This window comes from Salvelinus fontinalis, chromosome 13 (genome assembly GCF_029448725.1).
Source record: "Salvelinus fontinalis isolate EN_2023a chromosome 13, ASM2944872v1, whole genome shotgun sequence".
Classification (NCBI taxonomy): domain Eukaryota; kingdom Metazoa; phylum Chordata; class Actinopteri; order Salmoniformes; family Salmonidae; genus Salvelinus; species Salvelinus fontinalis.
This window is the reverse complement of record NC_074677.1, coordinates 33,980,393-33,994,456: the sequence shown is the minus strand read 5'-3', so window position 1 is coordinate 33,994,456 and position 14,064 is coordinate 33,980,393.

The window sequence follows — 14,064 nt, the reverse complement described above, 5'->3', positions numbered from 1 at the left end:
CGAAGGACCCCTTGTGCAAGATTCTGATGGAAGCTCAACAAAAGTAGGACCCATTTATGATGTTATTTCCTATTTCTGTCGAAAATGTGTTGTTGTGTTTTCCGCCTTGATTTTTGGTGCTGTCTCGCTATAATGTAAGCTGCATGTCGTACTAAAGTTATTTTTAGAATTCTAACACGGCGATTGCATTAAGAACTTCTTATGGCTGCAAGCCCGACGTCGGTACACTTATGACAAAAGCCAGCTCAAGTGCAGGGCGCGAAATTCAAAATATATTTTTTTAAATATTTAACTTTCACACATTAACAAGTCCAATACAGCAAATGAAAGGTACACATCTTGTGAATCCAGCCAACATGTCCGATTTTTAAAATGTTTTACAGCGAGAACAGCACGTATATTTATGTTAGCTCACCACCAAATACAAAAAAAGGACAGACATTTTTCACAGCACAGGTAGCATGCACAAAGCCAACCTAACTAACCAAGAACCAACCAAACTAACCAACAAACAACTTCATCAGATGACAGTCTTATAACATGTTATACAATAAATCTATGTTTTGTTCGAAAAATGTGCATATTTGAGGTATAAATCATAGTTTACATTGCAGCTCCAATCAGAAATTGCACCGAAAGCAGACAGAATAATTACAGACACCAACGTCAAATACCTAATTACTCATCATAAAACATTTCTGAAAAATACATAGTGTACAGCAAATGAAAGACAGGCATCTTGTGATTTCAGACAATATTTCCGATTTATTAAGTGTTTTACAGCGAAAACACAATATAGCGTTATATTAGCTTACCACAATAGCCAGAAAGACAAGCCATTTCCCAGCAGTAAAAGTTAGCGATCGTAACAAACCAGTAAAAGATATATAATTTTTGACTAACCTTGATATCCTTTATCAGATGACAGTCCTATAACATCAGGTTATACATACACTTGTGTTTTGTTTGAAAATGTGCATATTTAGAGCTGAAATCAGTGGTTATACATGTTGCTATCTTAGCTACTTTTTCCACAACGTCTAAACAGCAACGATATTTTTCGGACACTTTTTCTGACACACATATTCTGACCAAATAGCTATTCATAAACATAACTAAAAAATACATGTTGTATAGGAAATGATAGATCCATTAGTTCTTAATGAAATCGCAGTGTTAGAATTCTAAAAAATAACTTCATTACGACATCCAGCTTCGGTATATCTAGAGTACCCCAAAGTTGGGAGCCGGCGACTAGTTCACATGCACGACAGATATATGAAATAGCATCATAAAATGTTTCTTACTTTTGGTGATCTTCCATCAGAATGTTGGACAAGGTGTCCTTTGTCAAGAACAATCGTTGTTTGGATTTAGAACGTTCATTTTCCCTCTTGAATTAGCAAGTGCACTAGCCAAGTGGCTCGAAGCTTTCCATGTCAACAAACGGAAGAGAACGGAACACGGCAAAACTCCCGAAAAATTTTCAATAATCTGATGAAACTATATTGAAAAAACATACTTTACGATGATATGGTCACATGTATCAAATAAAATCAAAGCCGGAGATATTAGTCGCCTATAACGGCAGCTAAACAGAAGGCAAATCCAAGTACACCTTCGCGCTCTCCAGAAAACAGGAAATGGGCGGACACGTCATACAAAGAGCTTGTATTCCACTTCAGACCAAGATAAACACTAAATTTCTTCTCTCACCGCCTCTTGACATCCAGGGGAAGGTGTATGAAGTGCACGTATACTAATACGTATCATGCCCATGTATAGGCAGGAAGTAGAACAGAGTCTCGATTTCAGACTTTCCACTTCCTGGTCAGGAAGTTTGTGCCAAATGAGTTCTGTTTGACTCACAGATATAATTCAAATGGTTTTAGAAACTAGAGAGTGTTTTCTATCCAATAGTAGTAATAATATGCATATTGTACGAGCAAGAATTGAGTACTAGGCCGTTTTAAATGGGTCACCTTTTATCAGAGCTACTCAATACTGCCCCTGCAGCCATAAAAAGTTAAGAACTAGTGTATCTATCATTTGCTGTACAACAAGTATTTTTTAAAGTTGTTTATGATTAGTTATTTGGTCAGAATAGGTGAGTGTCAGAAATATATCCGGAGATTCTGGAAAATATTTGCTACGTTTTCACAATGTATAACCACGGATTTCAGCTCTAAATATGCACATTTTTGAACAAGCCATATATGTATTGTGCAATATGATGTTATAGGACTGTCATCTGATGAAGTTTATGAAGGTTAGTGAAATAATTAATATCTTTTGATGGTTTTGTCGCTATCGCTACTGTTGCCTTGAATCAATGCTGTTGTGTGGTTGGCTATTGTAGTAAGCTAATATATAGCTATATTGTGTTTTCGCTGTAAAACACTTAAAGAATCGGAAATATTGGCTGGATTTGTCACACCCTGGCCTTAGTTATCTTTGTTTCCTTTATTATTTTTGTTAGGTCAGGGTGTGACATGGGGGAGGTTGGTGTTTGGGTGATTATATGGTTAAGGGGTTGTTGGGTTTTGTGTGTGTGGTTTTGTGTTGAGTGAGTATGTCTAGGTATGTCTATGGTTTAGTGAGGGTTTCTAGGTATGTCTATGGTTGCCTGAGTGGTTTCTCAATCAGAGACAGATGTCTTTCATTTGTCTCTGATTGGGAGCCATATTTTAGGCGGCCATAGGCATCATGTGTTTGTTGGGTCATTGAGTTAGTCGGTGTCTTAGTCTGTGTCTAGGTCTGTGTCAAGTTTGCATGTTTTGCATTTAGTCGGTTTTGGTTTCACGGTCTTCGATTTGTTGTTTTGCTTCGTTTGGTCATCTCCTTAATAAAGAGAAGATGCATTTTTTACACGCTGCGCCTTGGTCCTTTCTCTCTCCCATGGACGATCGTGACAGAATGACCCAACCATTCAGGACCAAGCAGCGTGAAAGGAGGGAGCCAGAGCCCGTTGTGCAGATACTAGAGGTGAGCAATGGGAAGGATACAGAGACTGTTAAGGATTTATTGAGGAGTTTGGAGGAGAGTGAAAAGAGGGAGCTGCTGTGTTGGTGCGTGAGGCACGACATCCACCCGACAGAGCGTGTGCGGGATGTGATGTTACCTGAGTCAGCTCTTCATGCTCGTCCTGAGTTGCGTGCTAACCGTCTGGGAATGACAGTCCCACGAACCAGGCCTCCTGTGTGCATTCCTAGTCCTACACCTCCTGTAACACCTTCCCGCCCCAGCCCAGTACCACCAGTTCCGGCACCACGCCCCAGGATTCCAGGGTGTCTCCAGAGCCCTGTTCGCATTGTTGCTTCTCCCCGCACTCGCCCTGAGGTGCGTGTCCTCATCCCGGTACCACCTGTGCAGGTACCACGCACTAGGCCTATAGTGCGCTTTGAGAGCCCAGTGTGTCCTGTTGCTGCTCCCCGCACTAGCCCTGAGATGTGTGGCCCCAGCCCGGTACCACCAGTTCCGGCACCACGCACTAGGCCTAATGTGCGTATCCAGGGTCCAGTATGCCCTGTTCCTTCTCCCCGCACTAGCCTTCAGGTGCGTGTCCCTAGCCCGGTACCACCAGTGCCGGCACCACGCACCAGGCTGATAGTGCGTCTCAGCCGGCCAGAGCTGCCAGTCTGCCCCGAGTCGTCAGAGCTGCCAGTCTGCCCCGAGTCGTCAGAGCTGCCAGTCTGCCCCGAGTCGTCAGAGCTGCCAGTCTGCCCCGAGTCGTCAGAGCTGCCAGTCTGCCCCGAGTCGTCAGAGCTGCCAGTCTGCCCCGAGTCGTCAGAGCTGCCAGTCTGCCCCGAGTCGTCAGAGCTGCCAGTCTGCCCCGAGTCGTCAGAGCTGCCAGTCTGCCCCGAGTCGTCAGAGCTGCCAGTCTGCCCCGAGTCGTCAGAGCTGCCAGTCTACCCATCGCCGTCTGAGCCATCCGTCTACCCGGCGCCATCTGAGCCATCTTTCTGCCCAGCGCCTTCTGAGCCATCCGTCTGCCACGAGCCAGAGTCGCCCGCCAGCCATGATCAGCCAGAGTCGCCCGCCAGCCATGATCAGCCAGAGTCGCCCGCCAGCCATGATCAGCCAGAGTCGCCCGCCTGCCATGATCAGCCAGAGTGGTCCGCCAGCCAGGATCGGCTGAATCCGCCATTCAGCCAGGATCTACCAGAGACACCGAAGCGGAGATCGACTATGGTGGAGTGGGGGCCACGTCCTGCACCCGAGCCGCCGCCATATTAAGGCCTACCCCGGATCCTCCCCTAGACTTTATGTTGGTGCGCCCGGTGTTCGCACCTTAAGGGGGGGGTTATGTCACACCCTGGCCTTAGTTATCTTTGTTTCCTTTATTATTTTTGTTAGGTCAGGGTGTGACATGGGGGAGGTTGGTGTTTGGGTGATTATATGGTTAAGGGGTTGTTGGGTTTTGTGTGTGTGGTTTTGTGTTGAGTGAGTTTGTCTAGGTATGTCTATGGTTTAGTGAGGGTTTCTAGGTATGTCTATGGTTGCCTGAGTGGTTTCTCAATCAGAGACAGATGTCTTTCATTTGTCTCTGATTGGGAGCCATATTTTAGGCGGCCATAGGCATCATGTGTTTGTTGGGTCATTGAGTTAGTCGGTGTCTTAGTCTGTGTCTAGGTCTGTGTCAAGTTTGCATGTTTTGCATTTAGTCGGTTTTGGTTTCACGGTCTTCGATTTGTTGTTTTGCTTCGTTTGGTCATCTCCTTAATAAAGAGAAGATGCATTTTTTACACGCTGCGCCTTGGTCCTTTCTCTCTCCCATGGACGATCGTGACAGGATTCACAAGATGTTTGTCTTTCATTTGCTGTACACCATGTATTTTTCATAAATGTTTTATGATGAGTATTTAGGTATTTCAATTTGGTCTCTGTAATTGTTCTAGCTGCTTCGGTGCTATTTCCGATTGTAGCTGCAATGTAAAACTATGATTTATACCTCAAATATGCACATTTCTCTAACAAAACATAGATTTATTGTATAACATGTTATAAGACTGTCATCTGATGAAGTTGTTTCTTGGTTAGTTTGGTTGGTTCTTGGTTAGTTTGGTTGGTTTTGTGCAAGCTACCTGTGCTGTGAAAAATGTCTGTGCTTTTTTGTATTTGGTGGTGAGCTAACATAATTATACGTGGTGTTTTGTTGGCTGGATTCACAAGATGTTTATCTTTCATTTGCTGTATTGGACTTGTTAATGTGTGAAAGTTAAATATTTCTAAAAAATATATTTTGAATTTCGCACCCTGCACTTGGACTGGCTGTTGTCATATGTGTACCGACACCGGGCTTGCAGCCGTAAGAAGATAATACTGCCCCCAGCCATAAGAAGTTGAGTAGCTTGGATGAATAAGGTGCCCAGAGTAAACTGCCAGTGTGACAGGTTAAAGGAAATACTCATAGCCTGTTATACATTAAACTATTACTAAGTTCATAGTATGTGAGGATCTTAAAACATCTAAGGTTAAAAAGATCATGCATTCAGTATTAGTTGATAGAGATTGATAACATTCATATAATTGTGTTAAAATCCATCAAGCGTACAAAGGGTACGAATTGTGAGAGGAATGTGTAAAAGTTATGTTGATTACTTTATTTTGTCGTGGGTAAAAGTGTTAATCTGTGATCTACTAAATGCTCTTAATCTATGAGCCTGAGATCGATTGCTCTGGTCTCCACTCAAGTTCCCGGGAAAATCGCAGTCTTTTCTCATTGCACTAAAGTTCTCAATGAGGAAACAATTCCGTATCACTCTCGTGATTATTTCTCCCCTTTTTCAGGTACGTTATTGATGATAAAAAAGAGTAATTTAAATGTAATAACTCGCTAACATGTCAAGAGTTTTTAAGGTGTGTCTTAGTAACATATTGAGGCAGTTAGTTAAGTTTGCAGAGAGTAATATGAGCCCTGCTCGGTTACAACGAAGAATAGCTTCGTACTGAGAGATTTTATGTCGATTGTGAATGAACATGTGCGTTGTTATTTAATCATTTGTAAATGCATTTATAAACCATTAATCAATCGGTGATAACAAATGGGTCAAAATAGTGTGATAACCAGTCAGTGCTTGCCAAATAGTGAGCCACTATTTACCTCCAGCTATTAATAATTTATAAATGCACTTGCAAATGCATATATGGTGCATTCGGAAAGTATTCAGACCCCTTGACTTTTTCCAAATTTTGTTAGGTTACAGCCTTTTTGTTTTGGGTTGGACTCTGGAATCAGTTCAATTGCTCTGGGGGGTGCGAATAAAGGATCCGCTTCGGGGAAGTCGTATTCCTGGTCGTAATGCTGGTAGTGCTGGTGAGATACCGCCGCTCTGATATCCAATATTTCTTCCCGGCTGTATGTAATAACACAAAAAAAATTATGGGCTCATAATGTAAGAAATAATCTATTAAAAAAATAAAATATTGCAAAGTTTCCTAAGAGCTAAAAGCATGGCAGCTCTCTCTGTCGGTGCCATTTTTCACCAATAATGACACATCTCAACATCAACTGATCAGAGGAGACTGTGTGAATCAGGCCTTCGTGGTTGAATTGCTGCAAAGAAACCACTACTAAAGGACACCAATAATAAGAAGAGACTTGCTTGGGCTAAGAAACACCAGCAATAGACGTTAGACAGGAAATCTGTCCTTTGGTCTGATGAGTCCAAATTGGAGATTTTTGGTGCCAACCGCCGTGTCTTTGTAAGACACAGAGTAGGTGAACGGATCATCTCCGCATGTGTGGTTCCAACCGTGAAGCATGGAGGAGGAGTTGTGATGGTGTGGGTGCTTTGCTGGTAATACTGTTTGTGATTTATTTAGAATTCAAGCCAGACTTAACCAGCATGGCTACCACAGCATTCTGCAGCGATACGCCATCCCATCTGGTTTGCGCTTAGGGAGACTATCATTTTTGTTTTTCAACAGGACAATGACCCAAAACACACCTACAGGCTGTGTAAGGTGTATTTGACCAAGGAGAATGATGGAGTGCTGCATCAGATGACCTGGCCTCCACAATCACCCGACATCAACCCAATTGAGATGATTTGGGATGAGTTGCACCGCGGAGTGAAGGGAAAGCAGACAACAAGTGCTCAGCATATGTGGGAACTCGTTCAAGATTGTTGGAAAAGCATTCCTCATGAAGCTGGTTGAGAGAATGCCAAGAGTATGCAAAGCTGTCGTCAAGGCAAAGGATGGCTACTTTGAAGAATCTCAAATGTATTGTGATTTGTTTAACACCTTTTTGGTTACTACATGATTCAATATGTGCTATTTCATAGTTGATGTCTTCACTATTATTCTACAATGTAGGAAAATAGTTGTAAAAAAATTAAGAAAAACCCTTGAATGAGTAGGTGTGTCCAAACTTTTGACTGGTACTGTATGTGAACAGTTATACTGAAATCTTAATATGCTGTATCATTAAACATACCCTTTTGGTCTTCCTACCGCACAACAATGTTTCCCAATCAAACACTGCATTTTAGTGGGACGCCCAAGACTGAAGACCCTCTCTCTAAACTCCCCATTGTTTCTGACTTGATCCCATTCTTTTGTGGGCCACCCTATCCTATCCCATGCTGTGTACTGTACTGTATGTACTGTGTTGTGAGTGGGTGGATATCAGCAGGCTTGCAGCAGGAAAACAGGACCCCCATACCATTCATTATTCACTAGACCAGTGTAGAGTAGTAGCCTGGCTAGCTGCTCCATTAATGGGGTATTCTGGTCCAGAGATGCTGGACATGCAGCCATTTAAGGAGATATGGCTTCAGGGACCCCCTTCTCTTTGTCTGTATGTCTATATATCTGTCTGCTTTGTCTGTGTGTCTGCCTGTGCTCACCCACTGTGGGCAGTGTGTGAGTAAGTTCAGGTTGTCTGGACTTCTGAGAGGGTCTGCTATTAGCCACTGTCTGTATTTTGTTTTCTTTAGACCTAATACCATAGTAATAGTATAGAAATACCCACAGTTCCCTCCATATGTATTTGGACAGTGAAGCTAAACCCTTTAATTGGGCTCTATACTCTTTGTACGTAGGTGATTTTTAGTACATAGGTGATTTTTCTCACTTTGAACAAATTTGCCTCAAGGACCCATCAAGTCCGTCAAGATATATTTTTCTCCATCTTGGATATTTTTGAAAACCTTTGAAAAACTTCTCATGAACAATGTCCAAATTTGGTATGTAGATCGATGGTATATATCTTAAAACGTCTTAGGGATAGGGGGCAGTATTTTCACGTCCAGATGAAAAGCGTACCCAAAGTAAACTGCCTCTTACTCAGGCCCAGAAGCTAGGATATGCATATAATTAGTAGATTTGGATAGAAAACATTCTCAAGTTTCTAAAACTATTAGAATAATGTCTGTGAGTATAACAGAACTGATTTGGCAGGCAAAACCCCGAGCACAATCCATCCAGGGAAAACGTTTTTTGAGGTCATTGTGTTTTCCGATGGTTTTCTATGGGAATCCTGATTAATTAGGGCCCAGATTGCAGTTTCTATGGCTTCCACTAGATGTCAAAAGTCTTTAGAAATTTGTTGATGTTTTTCTTTTGAGAAATGAAGAAGTAGTGCAATTCATTCCATGTGTCCCTACTATTTTGGTGCGCGTGAACAGAACGCGCTTCACATTGTTTTTATCCGGTATTAGAAACAGTTTATACCGTCTTAATAAATTTGATCCATTATTTACATTTTAGGATACCTGAGGTTGGATTAGGAACGTTGTTTGAAATGTTTGGACCAAGTTTACAGGTAACTTATTAGATACTTTGTAGTCATGTTGGGCAAGTTGGAACCGGTGTATTTCTGAATCAAACGTGCCAAATAAATTGACATTTTGGAGATATAAAGAAGGAATGTATCGAACAAAACAACCATTTATTGTGTCAATGAGACATTTGGGATTGCAAAAAGAAGAAGATCTTCAAAGGTAAGGCATTTATTATATGACTACTTCTGATTTTGTGTCACACCTGCCTGGTTGAAAAATTATTTTAATGTGTTAGTATGCGGGGCGCTGTCCTCAGATAATCGCATGGTCTGCTTTCGCCATGAATCCGTTTTGAAATCTGACAAAGTGGCTGGATTAACAAGAAGTTCATCTTTAAGCCGATGTATAACACTTCTATTTCTGTATTTTTGAATTTGGCGCTCTGCAATTTCACCGGATGTTGTTGAGGTGGTTTGCTAGCGGAACGCCTGCGCCAGAAAGGTTAAATTCTTGTTAATCTAACTGCACTGTCCGATTTACAGTAGCTATTACAGCGAAAACATGCCGTGCGATTGTTTGAGGACGGCCCCACACATCTAAATATTTTTCCACCGGCACAGGTTTCATACATTCACAAATAACGATTAAATATCCACTTACTTTTTGAAAGTATTCCTATGATTTGTCATCCAAAGGCTCCCAGCTATAACATGTATTGTCGTTTTGTTAGATAAAATCCTTCTTTATATCCCAAAAAGTCTGTTTAGTTGGTGCCATCAATTTGAGTAATCCACTTGTTCAACATGCAGAGAAAGTAATCAGAAAATCTACCCCTTAACTTTGTTTCAACAAGTCAAAATACGTTTCTATTTACTACTCAGATACCCTAAAATGTAATCAAACTATAATATTTCTTACGGAAAGAAGTATGTTCAATAGGAAACCGATTTTAGCAGGTGCATCCTGTCTTCATGGCGTGCTCAAACACGAATTTCCAAGACTGTGTCCCTGTACTAAAACTGATCTTTCTTATTCGTTTTTGAAGTTACAAGCCTGAAACCTTGAACATAGACTGCTGACACCCTGTGAAAGCCATATGAATTGCATCCAGGGAGCTAATTGTCAATATGACCTTTTACTTGCCTTTCTAAGAGGATGGTCTCACCAAAAAAATTATCTGGTTGGTTTTTCTTTGGATTTTTTATTGTGTATCTATTGTGTTATATTCTCCTACATTATTTGAACATTTCTACAAACTTCAAAGTGTTTTATTTTGAATAGCCTTCATTTCTCAGAACAAGAATAGACTGATGAGTTTCAGCTGTGCTAACATAATTGCAAAAGGGTTTTCTATTGATCAATTAGCCTTTTTAAAATGATAAACTTGGATTAGCTAACACAACGTGCCATTGGAACACAGAAGTGATGGTTGCTGAAAATGGGCCTCTGTACGGCTATGTAGATATTCCATAAAAAATCAGCTGTTTCCAGCTGCAATAGTCATTTACAACATTAACAATGTCTACACTGTATTTCGGATCAATTTGATGTTATTTTAATAGACAAAAAATGTGCTTTTCTTTCAAAAACAAGGACATTTCTAAGTGACCCCAAACTTTTGAACAGTAGTATACTGTATATCCTGTATTATATTCTACTGTATCTTAGTCTATGCTACTCTGACATTGCTAGTCCATATATTTATATTAATTCCATTCCTTTACTTAGATTTGTGTGTGTTGGGTATACGTTATGAAATTGTTAGATATTTCTTGTTAGATATTACTGCACTGTCAGAGCTAGAAACACAATCCTTTGCCTACACCCGCAATAACATCTGCTAAACACGTGTATGTGACAAATGAAATTTGATTTGATTTAGAAGTGGTTTCTTTGCAGCAAATCGACCATGAAGGCCTAATTCACACATTCTCCTCTGAACAGTTGATGTTGAGATTTGTCTTTTACTTGAACTCTGTAAAGCCTTTATTTGGGCTGCAATCTGAGGTGCAGTTAACTCTAATGAACTTATCCTCTGCAGCAGAGGTAACTCTGGGTTTTCCTTTCCTGTGGCTGTAACGGCTTTCTTCCTCTTCCTCTTCATCCGAAGAGGAGGAGCAGGGATTTGACCAAAACGCAGCGTTGTGATATGACATGATGATTTATTTTACAAGACGAAGACGAAACGAAATACACTTGGATAATTACAAAACAAATAAACGATGTAGACAGACCTGGACGACGAACTTACATGAAACACGAAGAACGCATGAACAGGGAAAACTGACTACATAAAAGAACGAACATACAAACAAATCGAAAACAGTCCCGTGTGGCGCAACGACATACACAGACACAGGAGACAACCACCCACAACAAACAGTGTGAAAACACCTACCTTAATATGACTCTCAATTAGAGGAAACGCCAAACACCTGCCTCTAATTGAGAGCCATACCAGGCAACCCTTAAACAAACATAGAAACAGAAAACATAGACTGCCCACCCAAACTCACGTCCTGACCAACTAACACATACAAAACTAACAGAAACAGGTCAGGAACGTGACATAACCCCCCCCTTAAGGTGCGAACTCCGGGCACACCAGCACAAAGTTTAGGGGAGGGTCTGGGTGGGCATCTGACCACGGTGGTGGCTCAGGCTCTGGGCGAGGTCCCCACCCCACCATAGTCAATCCCAGCTTTCGTCTCCCCCTACGAATGACCACCCTCATATTACACCCCTTAAATTTAAAAGGTAACCTTAAGATAAGGGGCAGCACCGGGTTAAGGTAGCTCAGGACAGAGATATAGCTAAGGACAGAGAGGTAGGTCAGGATAGAGAGGTAGCTCAGGATAGAGGGGCAACTCCGGACTGAAGGGCAGCTCCGGACAGAGAGACAGCTCTGGACTGAGGGGCAGTTCTGGATAAATAGCCGCTCTGGGCTGAGGGACAGCTCATGACTGGCTGACGGCTCTGGACGCTCATGGCTGGTTGGCGGCTCTGGCAGATCCTGTCTGGTTGGCGGCTCTGGCAGATCCTGTCTGGTTGGCGGCTCTGGCAGATCCTGTCTGGTTGGCGGCTCTGGCAGATCCTGTCTGGTTGGCGGCTCTGGCAGATCCTGTCTGGTTAGCGGCTCTGGCAGATCCTGTCTGGTTGGCGGCTCTGGCAGATCCTGTCTGGTTGGCGGCTCTGGCAGATCCTGACTGACGAATGGCTCTAGCGGCTCCTGACTGACTAACGGCTCTGACGGCTCGGGACAGACGGGCGGCTCTAATGGCTCGGGACAGACGGATGGCTCAGACGGCACTGGGCAGACGGATGGCTCAGATGGCGCTGGGGAGACGGATGGCTCAGATGGCGCTGGGGAGACGGATGGCTCAGATGGCGCTGGGGAGACGGATGGCTCAGATGGCGCTGGGGAGACGGATGGCTCAGATGGCGCTGGGGAGACGGATGGCTCAGATGGCGCTGGGGAGACGGATGGCTCAGATGGCACTGGGCAGACGGATGGCTCAGATGGCACTGGGCAGACGGATGGCTCTGAACGGAATAGGCGCACTGTAGGCCTGGTGCGTGGTGCCGGAACTGGAGGCACCGGGCTAAGGACACGCACCTTCAGGCTAGTGCGGGGAGAAGGAACAGGGCATACTGGACCCTGGGAACGCACATTAGGCCTAGTGCGTGGTGCCGGAACTGGTGGTACCGGGCTGGGGACACGCATCTCAGGGCTAATGCGGGGAGCAGCAACAGGATGCACAGGACTCTGGAGACGCACAGGAGGCTTGATGCGTGGTGCCGGAATTGGTGGTACCGGGCTGGAGACACGCACCATAGGACGAGTGCGTGGAGGAGGAACAGGGCTCTGGAGACACACTGGAAGCCTGGTGTGTGGTGTAGGCACTGGTGGAACTGGACTGGAACAGGAAGGTGACGCCGGAAATACCGGACCGTGTAGGCGTACTGGCTCCCTTGAGCATTGAGCCTGCCCAACCTTACCTGGTTGAATGCTCCCCGTCGCCCGACCAGTGCGGGGAGGTGGAATAACCCGCACCGGGCTATGTAGGCGAACCGGGGACACCATGCGTAAGGCTGGAGCCATGTAAACCGGCCCGAGGAGACGCACTGGTGGCCAGATATGTAGGGCCGGCTTCATGACATCCGGCTCAATACTCAATCTAGCCCTGCCAGTGCGGGGAGGTGGAATAACCCGCACCGGGCTATGCACACGTACAGGAGACACCGTGCACTCTACTGCGTAACACGGTGTCTGCCCGTACTCTCGCTCTCCACGGTAAGTACAGGGAATAGGCGCAGGTTTCCTACCTGACTTCGCCACTCTCCCTTTAACCTGTTGGGGATGGGGGCGCTGTTTAGACTATTTATGCTAATGTGGCTAATTTTTTAAACGGCTTCCCACAAAATCCTTGATCGTACAATATGCATATTATTATTATTATTGGATAGAAAACAGTCTATAGTTTCTATAGGAGTTGAAATTTTGTCTCTAAGTGGAACAGAGCCCATTCTACAGCAATTTCCCTGACATGGAGTCAGATTTGAGAAACGTTGGCCACTTTTCTGAAGTCATTTAAACGGGCACTGTCGTTGCTATGACTATACGGACACTTCTTACGTCTTCCCCTGGATGCCTTTACGTGATGACGATTCCAACGGGCTCGATTGCTCGTTCACAGGCACTACAAATGAAAAAAACCTTTAGCTAGCAAGTCTTTTCTTGCTGCGTAACGCGCGTGGAAGACACCGACCCTCTCCTGTTCCAAGCATTAGTTTAGCCTGTTATATTTCTCCGGTCATCTTTTCACTCGTTATAGGAGTTACAAACATCACAAAGTAGTTAATTTAAAGCGTTTTATAGCAATTTATATCCGTTTAGTGCGATTTTGGGACATTTATTTTTGCAACGATGTGAAAAGTTGGGAACGCTTTTCAGTTCATCCCGAACGTAGTTGACATTTCCACATGGCAAGAGGACAGCTTTCCACCAAAAGACGATTTCTCCCAAGAAAGGATCCTTTGCCCAAGATACTGATGGAAGAACAGCTCAAGGTAGGACATTTTTATTATGATAAATCGTGTTTCTGTCGAAACATTTTAGTGGCTTAGGACGCCATGTTTTTTGACGTAGCTTCGCTTGGCGCAAACTGTATTGAAAAGTAAGGATAAATTAAAAAATGTAATAACGCAATTGTATTAAGAATTAAATTGTCTATCAATCCCTGTCCACCCTATATTTTTTAGTCACGTTTATGAGTATTTATGTATAAGAGTAGATCACTGTCTAAGTGGCGCAAGGACGTTTTCTTTACCAGCT